General features: G+C 39.2%; 1 pseudogene; it reads left to right on the top strand.

Moving 5' to 3' along the window:
* Positions 1–254: 254 nt before the first annotated feature.
* The window catches only part of LOC132844144 (zinc finger protein 208-like), a 106,005-nt pseudogene continuing 88,157 nt past the window's right edge, over positions 255–18,102 (top strand).

The following is an 18,102-nucleotide window of genomic DNA, read 5'->3' as shown; positions in this document are numbered from 1 at the left end:
GCTTTACACTATGAAAGGAAAATCTAAAGAGATCATCTAAACTCTGAGCTCTGTGCAATTTGCCATGTGCAGATGATATGTAATTCATGCAGAGTTCTATGCAAACCTTTCAAAATATTTTTAAAGATCACAAAACTGCTGTCCACAAACTACTGTGTCTGTTTTTCTTGGTTTTTATTTTAGCAGTGAGGCTACCTTCAAAATGCTCAAACAGAAAAGGAATTGTGTGTCACAGTGGATAGATATAACGAGCATACACACCTCATCTGTCAGAGCGCTGGGAAGAGTGAACCAGGTTCTTACATTTACCTAATTTACTCCTGTGTGTTCATGTTTAATTTGGTTCATGAGTATAACTGTCCTCCAGTAGGTGTCGCTGTGAGCGTCTCGGTCCCGTTCCTCCACACATTGACAGAAACAGAAGAAGACGTGCTGCAGTTTTTCTGATTGATGATCTGAGCTCTCCGACTCTACTAATCATCTTTACATTCAAATATTTCTGACAGGGTTTTACCTCCACAGTTCCATCTGATCCGTTGTGGTGTATTTCAGGTGCTTAACTGTGTTCTGCTGGAAAGATCAAGGTAAGTTCAACTCGGCTAACAGTGGCTGAGTCCTAAATGACTTTCTACTTCCTACTGTATGTTAGTGCACTACAGGGGAGATAATAGTGTGTTTACACACTCTGTAGTGCACATAGAGAGATAATAGTGTGTTTACACACTCTATAGTGCACATAGAGAAATAATAGTGTGTTTACACACTCTGTAGTGCACATAGAGAGATAATAGTGTGTTTACACACTCTGTAGTGCACATAGAGAGAATAGTGTGTTTACACACTCTGTAGTGTACATAGAGAGATAATAGTGGTGTTTACACACTCTGTAGTGCACATAGAGAGATAATAGTGGTGTGTACACTCTGTAGTGCACATAGAGAGAGAATAGTGTGTTTACACACTCTGTAGTACACTACAGGGGAGATAATAGTGTTTTTACATACTATGTAGTGTACATAGAGATAATAGTGTGTTTACACACTCTGTAGTGCACATAGAGAGATAATAGTGTGTTTACACACTCTAGTGCATATAGAGAGATAATAGTGGTGTTTACACACTCTGTAGTGCACATAGCGAGATAATAGTGTGTTTACACACTCTGTAGTGCACTACAATGGAGATAATAGTGTTTACACACTCTTTAGTAGGGCTGGGTGGTGTTTACACACACTGTAGTGACCTACACAGGAGATATAATAGTGGTGTTTACCCACTCTGTAGTGACCTTTTATATACAATCAGGACTCATTTGGTATTTCTAGTGAAACTTATAGTGATATTAGTTTATTTCTTTTTTTAGATTTAAGCTATGGTTTAGCTAACACGTGTTGTTGCTCCTAAGCATTGCCAGAGCTTATTTTGGTCAAATTTCGGTCACTAACATTTTTCTCATTAGCAGTGATAGAGAAGTAGTTTATTTTGGCCGTTGATGTAATATGTACAAAACAAGTTATTTTGTTAATAATTTTAATTATAGATTGTAATATTCTTATGTTAAGATTGAGATGAGGAGACTTACTAGGATACTTACTAGACTTGGGAATACAGTGAATATATCACTGCTTAGTCTAGGTGTCTTTTTATGTTGGAATTTAACCAGTGCTGTCTCAGTATTTTAATGAAGACTAAATTTTTAATTCAGACTGATAGATTTCATGTATGTTATTTCTACGAAGGAAATGCTTAAATTAAATTGCTTGAATGAATAACCGATACATGGCTCTTTGGCTGTGATGGAATGGCATGCTGTTCAGAGTGTATTCCAATCTCATGCCAATGCCCAGTCTGATTATTGGTTTATAATGTATTGCATTGTTTTGTATTTTGAAGATTGAAACATGGAACTTTTTTGCCTTTTTCTAATGCAGATTTGAGTGATATCCTCTCTGATCCTGTTGTCCTCTTTCATAAACATCATAAATTAACCTGCAGAAAAATATAAAGAGTTTCAAAGATGATGAAAGCAGAAGATATTAAATGTGAGGATCTGGAACCCACGGAGAACTGCAGTAATCAGCAAGTCTTATCTGATGCTTTACACACTAAGGTTTCTCACAGACAAGTGCGAAGACAAATTCACCACTGCTCACTGTGTGGAAAAAGTTTCAGTCGAAATAGTTGTTTCAGACAGCATCAGCGTATTCACACAGGAGAGAAGCCGTATCACTGCTCACAGTGTGGGAAGAGTTTCAGTCAGAAGAGTCACGTCAAACAACATGAGCGCATTCACACTGGGGAGAAGCCGTATCAGTGCTCACAGTGTGGGAAGAAGTTTACCTGCCAGAGTCACCTGCAGCGACACCAGCGCATTCACGCAGGAGACAAACCGTATCACTGTTCACATTGTGAAAAGAGGTTTAGTGTAAAAGGTTTTCTTGTAAATCACCTGCGGGTTCATACGGGAGAGAAGCCGTATCAGTGCACAGAGTGCGGTATGAGTTTTACTCAAAGGAGTAATCTCCAAAAACACCAGCGCATTCACACAGGAGATAAACCGTATAACTGCTTAGTGTGTGGGAAGAGTTTTAATCGAGAGGATACGCTCCAAATACACCAACGCATTCACACTGGAGAGAAACCGTATTACTGCTCACAGTGTGCAAAGAATTTTACCACCCTGAGTAATCTCCGAAAACACCAGCGTGTTCACACTGGAGAGAAAACGTATCACTGCGTGGAGAGTGGAAAGAGTTTTAATACACAAGGAACTTTACATCAACACAATTACATTTACACAAATGAGAATGAGGACATGCTGCCATTTTAGAAAGTGTGGAAATTAACTACTTTAAAAAAATATATATATATATATATATATATATATATATATATATATATATATATATATATATATATATATATATATATATATATATAAAATTATTTTATACACTATTCTATAAATATTAGAGAGTGTCAAAAGTACCAGGTAGGTCGGTGCGAAATTACATTTTATTGTCACTACATGACATCACACTACAACATTTATTACTACTACATGCTCAAAGTGGATATATCCAGATGATCTTATTTCTTAAACTGATGGAATTCCAAGGAAGCATGATCAAATGAAGAGCTGTTATACTTCTGAGCAGTCACATGAATTTTGTAAATCCAGGATGTGTACAGATTTCTGACCATTTGTTAGCAGGGACATAGGCATACCATTTATTATAAGGTGACCAGGTTAGATCCAGTAAAAGTGGCTACTGTGGTAGCAATACAGGGAGGAACAAAACAGTAATCTGCATCTGTGGGAATAACAATTACTTCCTCTGTGTGTATTATCTGAGTACAATTTTTACTGAACATAAAAACCACACAAGAAACATGTTTTTATTGTCTATATAAAATTCGTAGTTGACATGATCTTCAACACAATCTCAAAACCCAGACTCTTCTGCAGCTGCAGTGTAGCACACTTCTGCTATGGACCCTTGTTTTGTATTAGGTAACTAAAGTTTCTTGATCCTCTATTTATTCAACAAATCAGGTTCTGTGCGAACAGCTTTAAGTACAATTGTTTTAAGTACAAATGTTTGATCAGCTGATATAATGGCTCAAGGTGCTAGTTCAGACCTTTGTCATAAACCTCTTAAAAATGTAATTTTGTCACTTTATTATTGACATTAAAACAGCTTTTTTGTAATAACCTTTCAGCAACAGGCACATTTACTGCTAAGAATAATGACATGCTGCACCCATTTTCACCCATCTGTGGAAGATTTCTGCTATATTGGCTTCCAAAAGTATTTGAAATTTTGAACCACAATTAAAAAAGTTTAGATTAGATTCAATTTTATTGTCATTACACATGTACAAGGCAAAGAAATGCAGTTTGGCATCTAACCAGAAGTACAATAAGCAAGTGCAAGATGTATAGTATTTACTGTATCGTATGAACAGGATAATATACAGAGGAATATGCTATGGATATATAGGTATATGTAACCCCAGGAACATTGAAGCTGGAGACACGTTCAACTAGCAGATCGTTGATGTGGATGGGGGCATGCGTGCCTCCTGTCTCCCTCCTGAAGTCCATCATGAGATCCTTTGTTTTGCAGGAGCAGGTTGATGTCGGCACAACCTGCGGCCAGATGATGTACCTCTTCCCTGTAGGCTGTCTCGTCGTTGGTGATGAGACCAATCACTGTGGTGTTGTCAGCTAACTTGATTATGGAATTAGATCCATGCACAGGCTTGCAGTCGTGAGTAAATGGGGAATAGAGGAATAGGCTCAGAATACAGCCCTGTGGTACACCTGTGTTAAGGGTGATGGTGCCAGAGTGTATGTGGCCTGATCTGACATGCTGGGGTCTGTTGGTAAGTCCATACTCCAGTGACAGAGGGAGGTGTTGATGCCTAGATCCCCAGGTTTGGTGATTAACTTACAATTGATGATGGTATTAAATGCTGTCCACAAACACCATTTGTGCATGTGCGTCATTACTGTCCAGGTGAGTGAGCACAAAATGCAGTGCTGAGGAGACTGCATCCTTTGTGCTCCTATTGCTCTGGTATGTAAACTGATGTGGGTGGAAGGCAGTTCTTTAGGTGTGCCTGTACCAGTCACTCAAAGCACTTTATGATTATACGTATATATATATATATATATACGTATATATATATATATATATATATATATATATATATATATATATATATATATATATATATATATATACGTATATATATATATACGTATATATATATATATATATATACGTATATATATACGTATGTATATATATATATATATATACGTGTATATATATATATATATATATATATACGTATGTATATATATATAATGTGTATGTATGTATGTATATATATGTATGTATGTATGTATATACGTATGTATATATATGTATGTGTATATATATATACATACATACATATATTATCATCAGACTTTGACAAAGTTGTACTGTATGTAGTACAACAGGGTGGATTATCTTTCACTATGAATTTTTAGACTTTCAGATTCACTTCTTAAAGGAGTTCTTCTTAATCGTTTTCATTTTTAAGACCAGTTATGAAAATCTTGTCAGAAACAAGAAGATGAAAACAAAGTTCCTCCTTCATGCAAGCAAAGAGACACAACCCTGATCAGAGGCCAGCAACAGGTCATTTACCACTTTAACCGGCGCTGTCTCTGTGCTATGATGAGGCCTAAATCCTGACTGATACAGTTCATGAATATTATTCCTATGTAGGTCTGAACATAACTGCTGAGCTACAACCTTTTCTAGGATAATCTAAAATACACTTTTTTAGTTTATGGCAATCAAACAATACAGCAACTCATCGTCTATTTCACCACACTGCCTTAGAGAATAGACATGGTCTGTCAAGTGTTTTATATTAGGATCATGGATATAATGGGGAGGTTCGATAGTTGGATAGCTGACAAGGGCCAAAGTCAAATCTTTTTAAATCAGGGGTTTGATAATTGTTCCATGACTTTGGCTGTGGTGTTTGAATTGTTTAGTTGTTAAAGTGTAATAACACTGCTATTTATTCTAAATGTTTAAGCGTGTTATATTTTAATTTAGTTTTATTTTTCTTTTGTAAACTGGTTGATGTGATCTGATCCAGTAGGTGTCGCTGTGAGCGTCTCGGTCCCGTTCCTCCACACATTGACAGAAACAGAAGAAGACGTGCTGCAGTTTTTCTGATTGATGATCTGAGCTCTCCGACTCTACTAATCATCTTTACATTCAAATATTTCTGACAGGGTTTTACCTCCACAGTTCCATCTGATCCGTTGTGGTGTATTTCAGGTGCTTAACTGTGTTCTGCTGGATCAAGATCAAGGTAAGTTCAACTCGGCTAACAGTGGCTGAGTCCTAAATGACTTTCTACTTCCTATGTTAGTGCACTACAGGGGAGATAATAGTGTGTTTACACACTCTGTAGTGCACATAGAGAAATAATAGTGTGTTCTGTAGTGTAGATAGAGAGATAATAGTGTGTTTACACACTCTGTAGTGCACAAAGAGAGATAATAGTGTGTTTATACACTCTGTAGTGCACATAGAGAGATAATAATGTGTTTACACACTCTGTAGTGCACATAGAGAGATAATAGTGTGTTTATACACTCTGTAGTGACCTACACAGGAGAGATAATAGTGATGTTTACGCACTCTGTAGTGCACATAGAGAGATAATAGTGATGTTTACACACTCTGTAGTGCACAAAGAGAGATAATAGTGTGTTTATACACTCTGTAGTGCACATAGAGAGATAGTAGTGTGTTACACACTCTGTAGTGCATATAGAGAGATAATAGTGTGTTTACGCACTCTGTAGTGCACATAGAGAGATAATAGTGTGTTTACACACTCTGTAGTGCACAAAGAGAGATAAGTGTGTTTATACACTCTGTAGTGCACATAGAGAGATACGTGTGTTTATGCTTGATTTAGCTACATTTAGACAGATATATGTACCTGAAATGTCTAAATGGCTCATTCAACTGAAGGACAAAATGGATAAAGATTTCAAATATCAGAGTATTTCAGAATGTCTGCCGATAAAGATGTCTTTATATCTTTTTTCAAATGACTGTCAATTATCATAAGTTTTAAAGACTTGTAAATAATAACTTTATTCACTCTTTATCACCAGGTTTGCTATGTTTTATAATGAATGATCTCACATTTACTCAGTTCTGAACATTAAATTGGAAAGATCAAAACATTGTCTGTTATTAAACTTGTGGTCAATGTCTGAAAGTGCAGACAATTGCTTTTATTTTGATCCATTGGTGCATCCCCAGTGATGATAATTAGAAAGTGAATAAATATGGTTTCTGAGTAATATCAGCACAGAAAACATGAACCATGTAAACCATGTTAGACAGTTACCGTGTTAGAGAAAATATTCTGACGTTTAGCTGTCATTTAGTTGTCCCAGGCATCTCTCCACTTTTAAGCTGCTTCTTCTACCTACATCTTTTTGCGTAAGGGGTCTCCACGGTGAATCACCTATTTCCACCTAACTCCATCCTTGGCATCCTCTAATCTTGCACCAATTACCTTCATGCTGATTCCACCTGTTTTATCAGTTGATCTTGCTGTGGCCTTTGCTTATTTGGAATGAAAACCTGTACACTGACCCTCTCTGGACAAGTTTGGATATTCCTGACCTATTTGACCCGTTCATGTGATGCACATGACTGATACTACTTCTACTTTTGGCTTTTCCCATTAAGAGTTCACTACAGCAAACCATCTGTATCCACCTAACTCTATCTTCGTCATCCTCTACTCTCACACCAGTTACCTTCATGTTCTCATTTAACACATCCATACGTCTCCTCTTTGTCCTTCCTCTTGACTTCTTACCTGCAACTCCATCTCCAACATCCTTCTACCAATATAATCATCTCCATCCTCTGTACATGTCCAAACCATCTCAATCTAGTCTCTCTGTCCTTGTCCCCAAAACAGACAACCTGAGCTGTCCCTATGATGTGCTCGTTCGTAATCCTGTCCATCCTCGTCACTCCTAAAGAGAACCTCAACATCCTCATCTCTGCTACCTCCATCTCTGCCTCATTTCTTTTTCTCACTGCTACAGTCTCTAACCCATACAGCAGAGCTGCTCTCACTACTGTCTTCTACACCTTTCCTTTGATTCTTGCTGACACTCTTCTGTCACACACACAACACTCCTGACACTTTTCTCCACCCACTCCAACCCACCAGTACTCACCTCTTCATCGCTTTTCCACACTCCCTTTCACACTGGATGGTTTAACCCAAATACTTAAACTCCTGTAACCTTGAACTCCTCTGTCTGACCTACAGCACATCTCACAGCCATCATACTCCTCTCATATGTATCCTGAACTAATCTGACGTTCTTCTCTGCCCCTCCTGACATCCTCATTCAGTACCGTAGCTCCTCTCTCATCACCCTGTTATACGCTTTCTCTAAATCCAGAAAGACGCAGTGCAGCTCCTGTGCAGCTCCATCGTATACTTTCTGTTTGGCCTTCTTCACATCCCTCTTCACTCTGCGCAACAATTACTTGTAATCCTGTCTATTTTAATCAGACATTTCTACATCCCACTCTTATTTTAGCTAACTTCTTCATCTGAATGCTCATGTACTTCTACGTTTCACCACCATTGCTCCTTATCTTCTTTTCTCCTTCCAGATCTACACACCTACCACCTCCTACCTGTTGCCCTGATCACGTCTGCTGTAGCCACCGCTTTTAAGATAATTAACATTAATCAGCATAATACAGATAAGCATTAAATACTGTAAAGGGGAAACTATTTTAAAAGATGTCTTGCATTTTAAAGGGCAACTCCAGTATATCAGCAACTCCAAAGCACAGAGTCAGCATATCTCATCTAGATCAACTTGTGAGTATTTATCTCCCTGTTTTTAGAGTGGATAAAGGTCCTACTTAACAAATAGAACTTTTTCTGTGCTGGGATAGATTTCTCCACTGCTCTTTTGTCCTACAAGGTTCCACAGGGCTCGGTTCTGGGGCCATTACTCTTTTTGATTTGTCTGCTTCCCCTGGGATCCATCCTTAGATACCATGGGATTTCCTTCCATCTTTATGCAGATGACATCCAGCTCTATATACCTGTAAAGTGAAAGGAGGGTTTCTCCATTACACATCTCTTTTCGTGTCTTGATAACACTGACACTTAGTGTTAACCTTCCTACATTTTAATGATAACAAGGCAGAGGTGATGATGTTTGGCTAATGATGGTGCTGTACTTGGTCTCCCTCAGTGAAGGCTTCCAACTTGCATATACAGCACAGTGCACTCTTCTCCCTCCACTATCTCTGACAGAACAGCCCGCTGTCAAGACGCATCAGTCTGCAAAACAAAAGAAAGGCAAAAGTCAGGCAAATACAACAGAAGACCTCCATACAAAGCTATTTTTACCTGACAGAAAGTCAGGTATGACAGCACAAACCCTTTAGAGGTTGTGGTTCTCTCAGGCAGAGCCAGGGTTTCCTCTTTCTGTAGTGTTTGGTACACCTTGGCAGCCTAATTTCTGAACAGATCTGAAGAGACTTACAAAAGCACTTTTGCACGTCGCTGTGAATAAAGGCATCTGCCAAATGCTGTAAATGTAAATCTGTGGTGCTAAATTGATATTGAGGTGTTGCACCATCATCAAGGTCACAAGTACTATGGGCTTGCACACTCATGCTTATTTTGGATGAAATAAAAAGCTAGTTGTATAAATTACTGTGGTTTTGTGAAAGGTGAATAACCAGAAAAGTTCCTTTTGGAGGATCATTTGGAACTGGCATCGACCTGGCAAATGTTCCTCAGAATGATTTCTGTATTTACTGTGAAAACTTCATCTTGCATGCACTATGCACAATCCAAAAGAAAGTGCTTTTGCCACAGAGTGTTGTGAAAAAAAAAACTACTCTGGTAAAACCAATCATATACAGAAAGGAGTCGAGAGAGCAAAATTGGCTTTAGGTTCTGGGTGAAAGAGGGCAGACTCTCACCCCTGTCAATCACGCAAACACTCATGGGCATCTATGATGGTAGCACTATCCTTGCTGTGTATTACTCTGCTCTATGATATAAGCAGCAGTTCCAGGAGATGCAGAGGTTAACTTCATATGTTTTGAAAGAAGCATCATCATGATTCGTAGCTGCCTGATGTATCTAGAGCCTGGGAACTCTCAAGACCAAATTGGGCTGAAAAAATGGGGGAAACTTAACATTTGGTTGTTTTTATGGAATAGGTCATCACATTCTGGCTATATGCCACCATGGCTTCCTGGAGTAATCAGGAGATATAAAAGGTGTTGATTGTATGTTTTTTTTTTTTGCAGTGCAGGTAGTGCTGAGAAGTGGTTCAGACAAGTATGTCCAAAGCAGGATCACCACCCCAAGAACGTTGACTTACAAGAAATTACGGTTTACAGACAGGCAAGACTTTTTTGTGGCTCTGATTTTCAGCTTATAAAATATAGCAAACTTGTCTATTTGTTTAAAAATATTAAACTGTGGAACATTTTTGCCTTTTTCTTATCCAGATTTGAGTGGTGTCCTGTCTCCGCCTCTCCTACACATCGTACATTTATCTTCACAATATTATCAAGCTTTTTGACCATGATGAAATCAGAAGATATCAAATGTGAGGATCTGGAACCTGTGGAGAGCTGCAGTAGTGACCAAATTCTATCTAATACCTTCCATACTAATGTTTCTCACAGTCGAGTACAAAAAGAAATTCACAGTTGTTCACTGTGTGGAAAGAGTTTCAGTCGGAAGACTTATCTCAGACAGCATCAGCGTATTCACACAGGAGAGAAGCCGTATCACTGCTCACAGTGTGGGAAGAGTTTCAGTCAGAAGAGTCACGTCAAACAGCACCAGCGCATTCACACTGGGGAGAAGCCGTATCGATGCTCAGAGTGTGGGAAGAAGTTTACCTGCCAGAGTCACCTGCAGCGACACCAGCGCATTCACGCAGGAGAGAAACCATATCACTGTTCACATTGTGAGAAGAGGTTTAGTGAGAGAGGTTTTCTCATTAATCACCTGCGGGTTCATACGGGAGAGAAGCCGTATCAGTGCACAGAGTGCGGTATGAGATTTACTCAAAGGAGTAATCTCCAAAAACACCAGCGCATTCACACAGGAGATAAACCATATAACTGCTTAGTGTGTGGGAAGAGTTTTACACAAAAGTCTACTCTCCAAATACACCAACGCATTCACACTGGAGAGAAACCGTATTACTGCTCACAGTGTGCAAAGAATTTTACCACCCTGAGCAATCTCCGAAAACACCAGCGTGTTCACACTGGAGAGAAAACGTATCACTGCTCGGAGTGTGGGAAGAGTTTTAGGACTCTCAGAAATTTTCAGCAACACAAGCACATTTACACAGCTGAGAACGAGGACATGTTGCACTTTTCAACAGAAAATGTGGAAATTAACTAATTTTATTTTAAATTCTTATTTTGAGCCAAATTTAATCACTTCATTAAATCTGTTGCAATTTATAACTTTCTTGCTATATATCAGAACATGACAGTGGGGTGTCTATCACTGTGATCATTAAGACAAGGTGGAAACTGTGTATTCCAAACCATTTCACTTCTTCCATTAAAGAAGTATTTGCTTTGAGATTTTTTTAGATTTAGATTCCCAAGTTGTATATATTTAGAATGTAAAACAAGAAGAACAAGATAGAAGCATCTGTTCTCAAATTCGGAAATTATTCAAAGACAGGATTTGACCAGATAGATGAAGATGAATTGTTGAAAAGAAGATGAAAGTTAGATTCCTTCATCTTGCCAGGAGATCAATGAAACGAAACGTGTAAAATGAAAATCTGTCATAACACTAGTTTATATAAATGGAAAAAAAATATGGCTCGTCGATATTTTGTTAAAATGTCTTTTATATAAATAATATTTTTTTGGATCATCTAACTGAATTAGTTACAGAACTAATATGAAAATTAGCTTCTTTTAAGTCACTCCTTTAAACAAGCAGATAAAATACTGTGTACTTACATTTTCATTGAAAGGAGAACACATGCTTTGGTGCAGTCTGTGTTCCAGTTCATCCCAAAGGTGTTCAGTGGTGTTGAGTCAGAGTCAGGGTTCTGTACAGGAGTTTCTCTGTCTGTACACTTGAGTTCTTCAATCCAACCTTCTCCTTCACATCATGTCATCAGGGAGCTGCTTTGGACATAGACATTGTCATGCTGGAGATGCTCATGATGATGGTCCAGGCTTTGGTAAAGATGGCCTTGTAAAAATATATAATCTTGGGTGTGGCTGTATTTTTGTTTATATTTTTTCTTCATTTTAAGCTTCTCTGCCTGACTCTGTAAAATAACACACTTTATAATTACTATAAGCACTGACCGATCATTAATTTCATTTCTTACTCTTTGTACAGCTCTTAATGTGACATTTGTTTTAATCTAGTAGTTTTAAATGCATTATAAACATTTCCATAATCCACATTTACATATGAATGGACAACCATTTTCTTTGATCCAATCTTGCTGTTTTCTGCTGGTGACACTCTCATCTCCAACACAATAATGAGATTGTGGCTAAGCATGTTTACTAAGCATGTTGTCATTTCTTTCCCTGCTGTAATGATTTGTGTCACATAGAACCCAGTAGTGTAAAAGGTGGTAGTGGGTCTAAGGACTAAGATTACTGCTGTATTTGAGCTGAGTAAAAGAAAGTAACCAGATGTCCAGTGTTGATGTTTTTGTTATAATGTTAAGCAGGTTATCTAAGAGAATTCTTCTGGTGTGGTATACTGTAGCAATGAAAATTATGTACCAAGCTGAACTTATTAACAACAGCCTTTACAAGGAAAGCAACAAGAAACCTATCAGAATATTCTGTCACCTTTTGGGGTGAAACAACTCACTATGTATTTACAAAGTAATACTGGACTGTTTCCAGGTAAGGACAGATGTCAGTCAAACACTTCTTTTGTCCACATTTTGACAAAATTTTAAATATACAAAAAAAAATTCTTCTGAAGATTCTGTTCTGTTCCTGTAACATTTTAACAGCTCATTTTATGAATAAAGACAAGAAGAAACTCACTGCATCACTGTGGAAAATGTTATTTATGTACATGCATGATCCTTCAGAATCCAGCAAGAAGCTGAATGATTTCTGAAAGAAACGTCTTTATCTATAAAGAAGATAACTAGACAAAAGAAATTGTAATTAACTTCAGAAGAGAGCCTCCACAGCACTCGCCACTATCCATCAACAATGCAGCAGTGGAGAGCACTAAGTGTGTATATATCTGAGGACAAACCCTGGGTGACAAACACCACATCTCTGAACAAGAAGGCTCAGTCACCCCTCTACTTCCTCCGCAAGGAATGTTGCAGAATGTTGAACTCTGTCAATTACCTTCCCCGTCTCATACTCCTGAACTTTAAATAAAAAATCTACAGCTCATTACACACTTCTTCATGGTACACAAGACACTTTAACACTTTAACTGTTTACTTTCGCTCACCAGTTGGTGTATAGAGTTCTCCAGTAGTTGTCGCAGTGAGGGTCCCGTTCCTCCACACATTGACAGAAACAGAAGAAGACGTGCTGCAGTTTTTCTGATTGATGATCTGAGCTCTCCGACTCTACTAATCATCTTTACATTCAAATATTTCTGACAGGGTTTTGCCTCCACAGTTCCATCTGATCCGTTGTGGTGTATTTCAGGTGCTTAACTGTGTTCTGCTGGAAAGATCAAGGTAAGTTCAACTCGGCTAACAGTGTCTGAGTCCTAAATGACTTTCTACTGCTATGTTCTACTTCCTAAGTGCACTACAGGGGAGATAATAGTGTGTTTACACACACTGTAGTGCACATAGAGAGATAATAGTGTGTTTACACATTCTGTAGTGCACATTGAGAGATAATAGTGTGTTTACACACTTTGTAGTGCACATAGAGAGATAAGTGTGTTTACACACTTTGTAGTGCACATAGAGAGATAGGTGTGTTTACACACTTTGTAGTGCACACAGAGAGATAATAGTGTGTTTATACACTCTGTAGTGCACATAGAGAGATAATAGTGTGTTTACACACTCTGTAGTGCACATAGAGAGATAATAGTGTGTTTACACACTCTGTAGTGCACATAGAGAGATAATAGTGTGTTTATCCTAAATTTCCCGCTGCAAGAAAATCAAGAGATCCAATAGAATAAAGTCAGGCAAGATTATTTGTGACAATCTGGTTCCCACTAGAAGGTGCAGTCTTCATCAAATGTCATCTGGTTCTGTTAGTGGTGTCACAAACACAAACAAATGCACATGGCCAAAGTCTGGGCTGAGTCCTGACAGTACCCCCTCTTGAGGCGCGGCTCCCCACGCGCCAATCCGTCCTAACAGTCTCGACAGGGTCCAGGAGGGGAAAAAAGTCCTCCTCCACCGAACAGAAAAAAAAACCCAAAAAAAATTCATGGGGGCAAAAACACAGGACTGCAACACCCACCGAGGAAAGGACGTGGGGCGTCCTCCATGGAAACCGGATGTGATGCAACGCCCCCGGACAGGTGTGGAGCGATGTCGCAGGACACCGAAAAAACAAAACAAAACTCAGGCTGGTGACATGGCCCGCAAACAGGAAGTGAGGCGGTGCCCCCCGCTGAATACCGGAAGCGGAGCGGCGTCCCTCACCGGAAAAAATGTGGACCGATGTCACCAAAACAAAAACAAACAAACCGGCCACAATAAGCCGGTCCAGCTATCCTGCTGGGTCCTGGTCTGGCGGAATCCTTCTGTCACAAGCGGGGGAATAAAACGGACCCGAATGCAGGACAGCATTAAAAAAAACAGGATTTATTAACTAAAAGAAAACACAGAACAGGAACACAGACTCAAGACAGGACGACAACAAAAAGACAACAACAAAAGACAACAGAGGATTCCGTGCAGCTCAAGGCAACGCGGCTCAACTAAATAGAAAAGTCAATTAACACATGAGGAACAGGTGTGCATAGGCAGGCAGGAAGAGACAAGGGCGGGGCAGACACGTGACACAAAACACAAACAAATGCACATGGCCAAGAGTCCTGACAAGTGGTGTTAGTGTGGAGAGAAAAGCTCACCATTTCTCACAATGTGGGAAGAGTTTCAGTCAAAAGAGCAACTTAAAAAAACACCAGCTTCTTTACACTGATGAGAGGCTGTACCAGTGCTCCCAGTGTGGGAGAAATTTTACTAAAGAAAATAATCTGTAAGTGCTTAAATCTCTAACATTGAATACATTAATGCTGGCTCACTAAGTTACATACTTAACATACCATGAGTTTAAAACATTTGTTCAAAGTTACAATGATAAAGTGTTAAAGGTGTTTTTTTGTTGTTGTTTTTTTTGTTGTTTTTTTTTTAAATGCAAAAGATAAGGAAAGAAGTGCTAGTTGAAGTGTTTCCTGAATAAGTAGGTCTTCAACCGCCGCTTGAAAATAGCCAGTGACTCAGCTGTCCGGACCTCTAGGGGAAGTTCATTCCACCTTGGTGCCAGTACAGAGAAGAGTCTTGTAGTATACTTGCCTCTTACCCTGAGAGATGGTGGAACCAGTTGAGCAGTGCTGTAGATCTGAGGGTGTGGGGTGCAGTGTGAGGAGTGCTGAGGGCTTTGAGGTAAGAGGGAGATGGTCCATTTTTGGCTTTGCAGGCCAGCATCAGTGTTTTGAATCTGATGCGTGCAGCTACCGGAAGCCAGTGGAGGGATCGCAGCAGCAGGGTGGTATGTGAGAACTTTGGCAGGTTGAAAGCAAGCCGGGCAGCTGCATTTTGGATCATTTGCAGAGGACGGATTGCGTTCAAAGGTAGTCCTGCCAGCAGTGCATTGCAGTAATCCAGTCTAGAAATGACAAGAGACTGAACAAGTACCTGAGCAGCCTGTGTGGACAGAAATGGCCGAATCCTTCTAATGTTGTAGAGAAGAAACCGACATGAGTGAGTCACATTAGTAACATGAGAGGAAAAGGACAGTTGATTGTCAGGATATAGCAAGATCATGACCTGGGGATGAATCACCTGGGATGAACAGCAGATCAGTTTTGCTATGATTGAGCTTTAACTGATGAGCAGTCATCCATGATGAAATTTCTGCCAGACATGCTGACATTCAGACATTCACACAGGAGAGAAACCGTATCAGTGTTAAGACTGTGGGAAGATTTTTACACAGAGGGGTAATCTCCAGAAACACCAGCGTCTTTACACTGGAGATAAACCTTATCACTGCATAGACTGTGGGAAGAGTTTTAGTCAACAAACTGGTCTCCAAGTCCACCAGCGCATTCACACAGGAGAGAAGCCATATCAGTGCTCAGAGTGTAGGAAGAGCTTCACACAGAATGGAAACCTCCAGGTTCATCTGCACATTCACACTGGAGAGAAGCCATATCACTGCCAGGAGTGTGGAAAGAGTTTTAGTCACAAGAGCAATCTTTTTAGTTTAACCTTCAAGAACACCAACGGATTCACACAGGGGAGAAACCATATTTCTGCTCGGAGTGCGGCAGGAGTTTTAAAACACAGAAATTTTCAGCGACATAAACACATTTACAAAGCTGAGTAAGAGAACATGCTGCAGTTTTCATCAGGAAGTGTGGAATAAACAAGCTTTAGTCTAAATACTGTTTTTTGTCAAATGGCTTCTTTTTACCATTTTATCAAATCTGTTGGAATGATTTCTATGTTACCTGCTCTGTACTAAAGGAGGCAGGGGGGCTTTCATCACTTTGAAACTATTAACTTTTCTACACTGAGGGAAGTAAGTGTACTAATTGAGTTCGTTTCAGGTTCATATATAAAAGAAGCAGATGACTTAACAAGTTATTATTAACTCATTGCCAGTTTGGTCCTAGCTGCTCAAACGCCTGATAAATTATCATTGTAATTTGCACATCCATGAATTAAATAACATATTTTGAAAATAAATAAAGACAAACAAAATAATGAAGGACATCGTCAGATCTGTGAATAAACAGGTGTTATTCTGTGTTAACAGGTGTCTCTGGAAATTCTGCCCACACACACACACACAAAAGATTATTAATTTTTTCATTAGTTTGGAATCTCAAATGTACATGTGCATTAAAAGGGGGTATTTTTTTTTAATCTCATTTTAGAAATCTCTATAGAAACAAAATGAAATAAGATATTCAAATGTCTTCAGAAGAATTCAGATACCAAGATATAAATTATACAACCTTAAAACTGCATATCTGCTAAGTATTTACCCCCTCTCATTTAGCAAGTGTAGTACGGCAGTCTAGGTACCGCCCTATTAAACATGGTTTTCACCTGAATGACAGGTGCGACAGCCTATTGGCTGCTGCTCCGGGTATATTTAAGGCGTAGTTTACGTCATCTGGCTATGCATCGTACAGCCATTATTGTGTGTATTGCGGGAGGTATGTAGCTAGCTGTTTGGCTAACATTGCTGCTAGTGTCTGTGCATTATATAAGTGTGTATATTCGTTTAAAGCCAGGTTATGGTCGCGATTGGGACGACGTTGCTGTTGGGTACAGGCTGTCCTTCCCTCCAGTTTGTGTGTGTTCTAGATCACCTGCATATTTGCTGTTTGCCGCTTATGGATAAAGCTGTGAGTAACTGAGCCCGTGGGTTTAGCGATCTACTTCCGGGTATGTATATCTAGTCCTTTGAGCATTATTGGGGTGGTGTCTTTGACTGATTTTATTAACTTTTGTCCATTTTAGTGCATCTGCTCGTGAGCCCTTCGTCACTGTGGACTGCAGGGCCAACGCTCTTTAGACAGCGTTAAGACTGCACTGTTTGTTCTGCTGCTACTTTTATGATTGTGACTATTTGCATTTTATTATTACTTTCTGGTTTTGTTTGTTTTTCACACTCATGCTGGTGGGTTAGGTGAAGAGTGGCTAGTCCGAGTTGTTATTTAAAGTGAGCTGTACCGTTCACGGTGCTTGCTTAGCGCCACCGGCTGTTATATTGCCACCAGCAGCGTGTTTGTTTTGTTTATTTATTTGGTTGTTTTTTTTGTTGGATCTGCGCTCTTCCTAAGGACGGCGTGGAAGAATCAGGTAATATCTCGTACCTGGGAAGATTTAGTTCCTATTTGTTTTGTTTACTGTTGATTTGAGTCTTTTGGCTGAAAGCTCTTCAGCTTTAAGTTTTTTTTTTTGTATTTTATGTGATTTAATTTGGAGCCTGTTTTCATTTGTATTGTTGGTTTTATTTCTTTTTTTCCTGGTTTTGTTCTCCTTCACCTCTTGCTGCTCCATGGCATGTCTAGGTTCATGAGCTTTTAGCATGAACCTAGTTGAGTCTTTACATCTCTCTGCCTGACCCTTGTGGCCAGTAAATTGTCCATTGTTCCCCTTTATGGTTTGAACTTATTCTAATGCAAGTTGTTGGATTGTACGCGAGTTGAACGAATTGTTATTTTTCCTTTTCTTTTTTTGTTTATTTCAGGAGCTGAAGGCCCCAGTGAGGGAAGCTAGCTGCCTTGGCCCTGTGGTGGTGG

Source organism: Tachysurus vachellii, chromosome 4 (assembly GCF_030014155.1).
Source record: "Tachysurus vachellii isolate PV-2020 chromosome 4, HZAU_Pvac_v1, whole genome shotgun sequence".
In the NCBI taxonomy this organism is placed as follows: domain Eukaryota; kingdom Metazoa; phylum Chordata; class Actinopteri; order Siluriformes; family Bagridae; genus Tachysurus; species Tachysurus vachellii.
The sequence above is the reverse complement of the archived record's forward strand: the minus strand, read 5'-3'. Positions and strand labels throughout refer to the sequence as shown.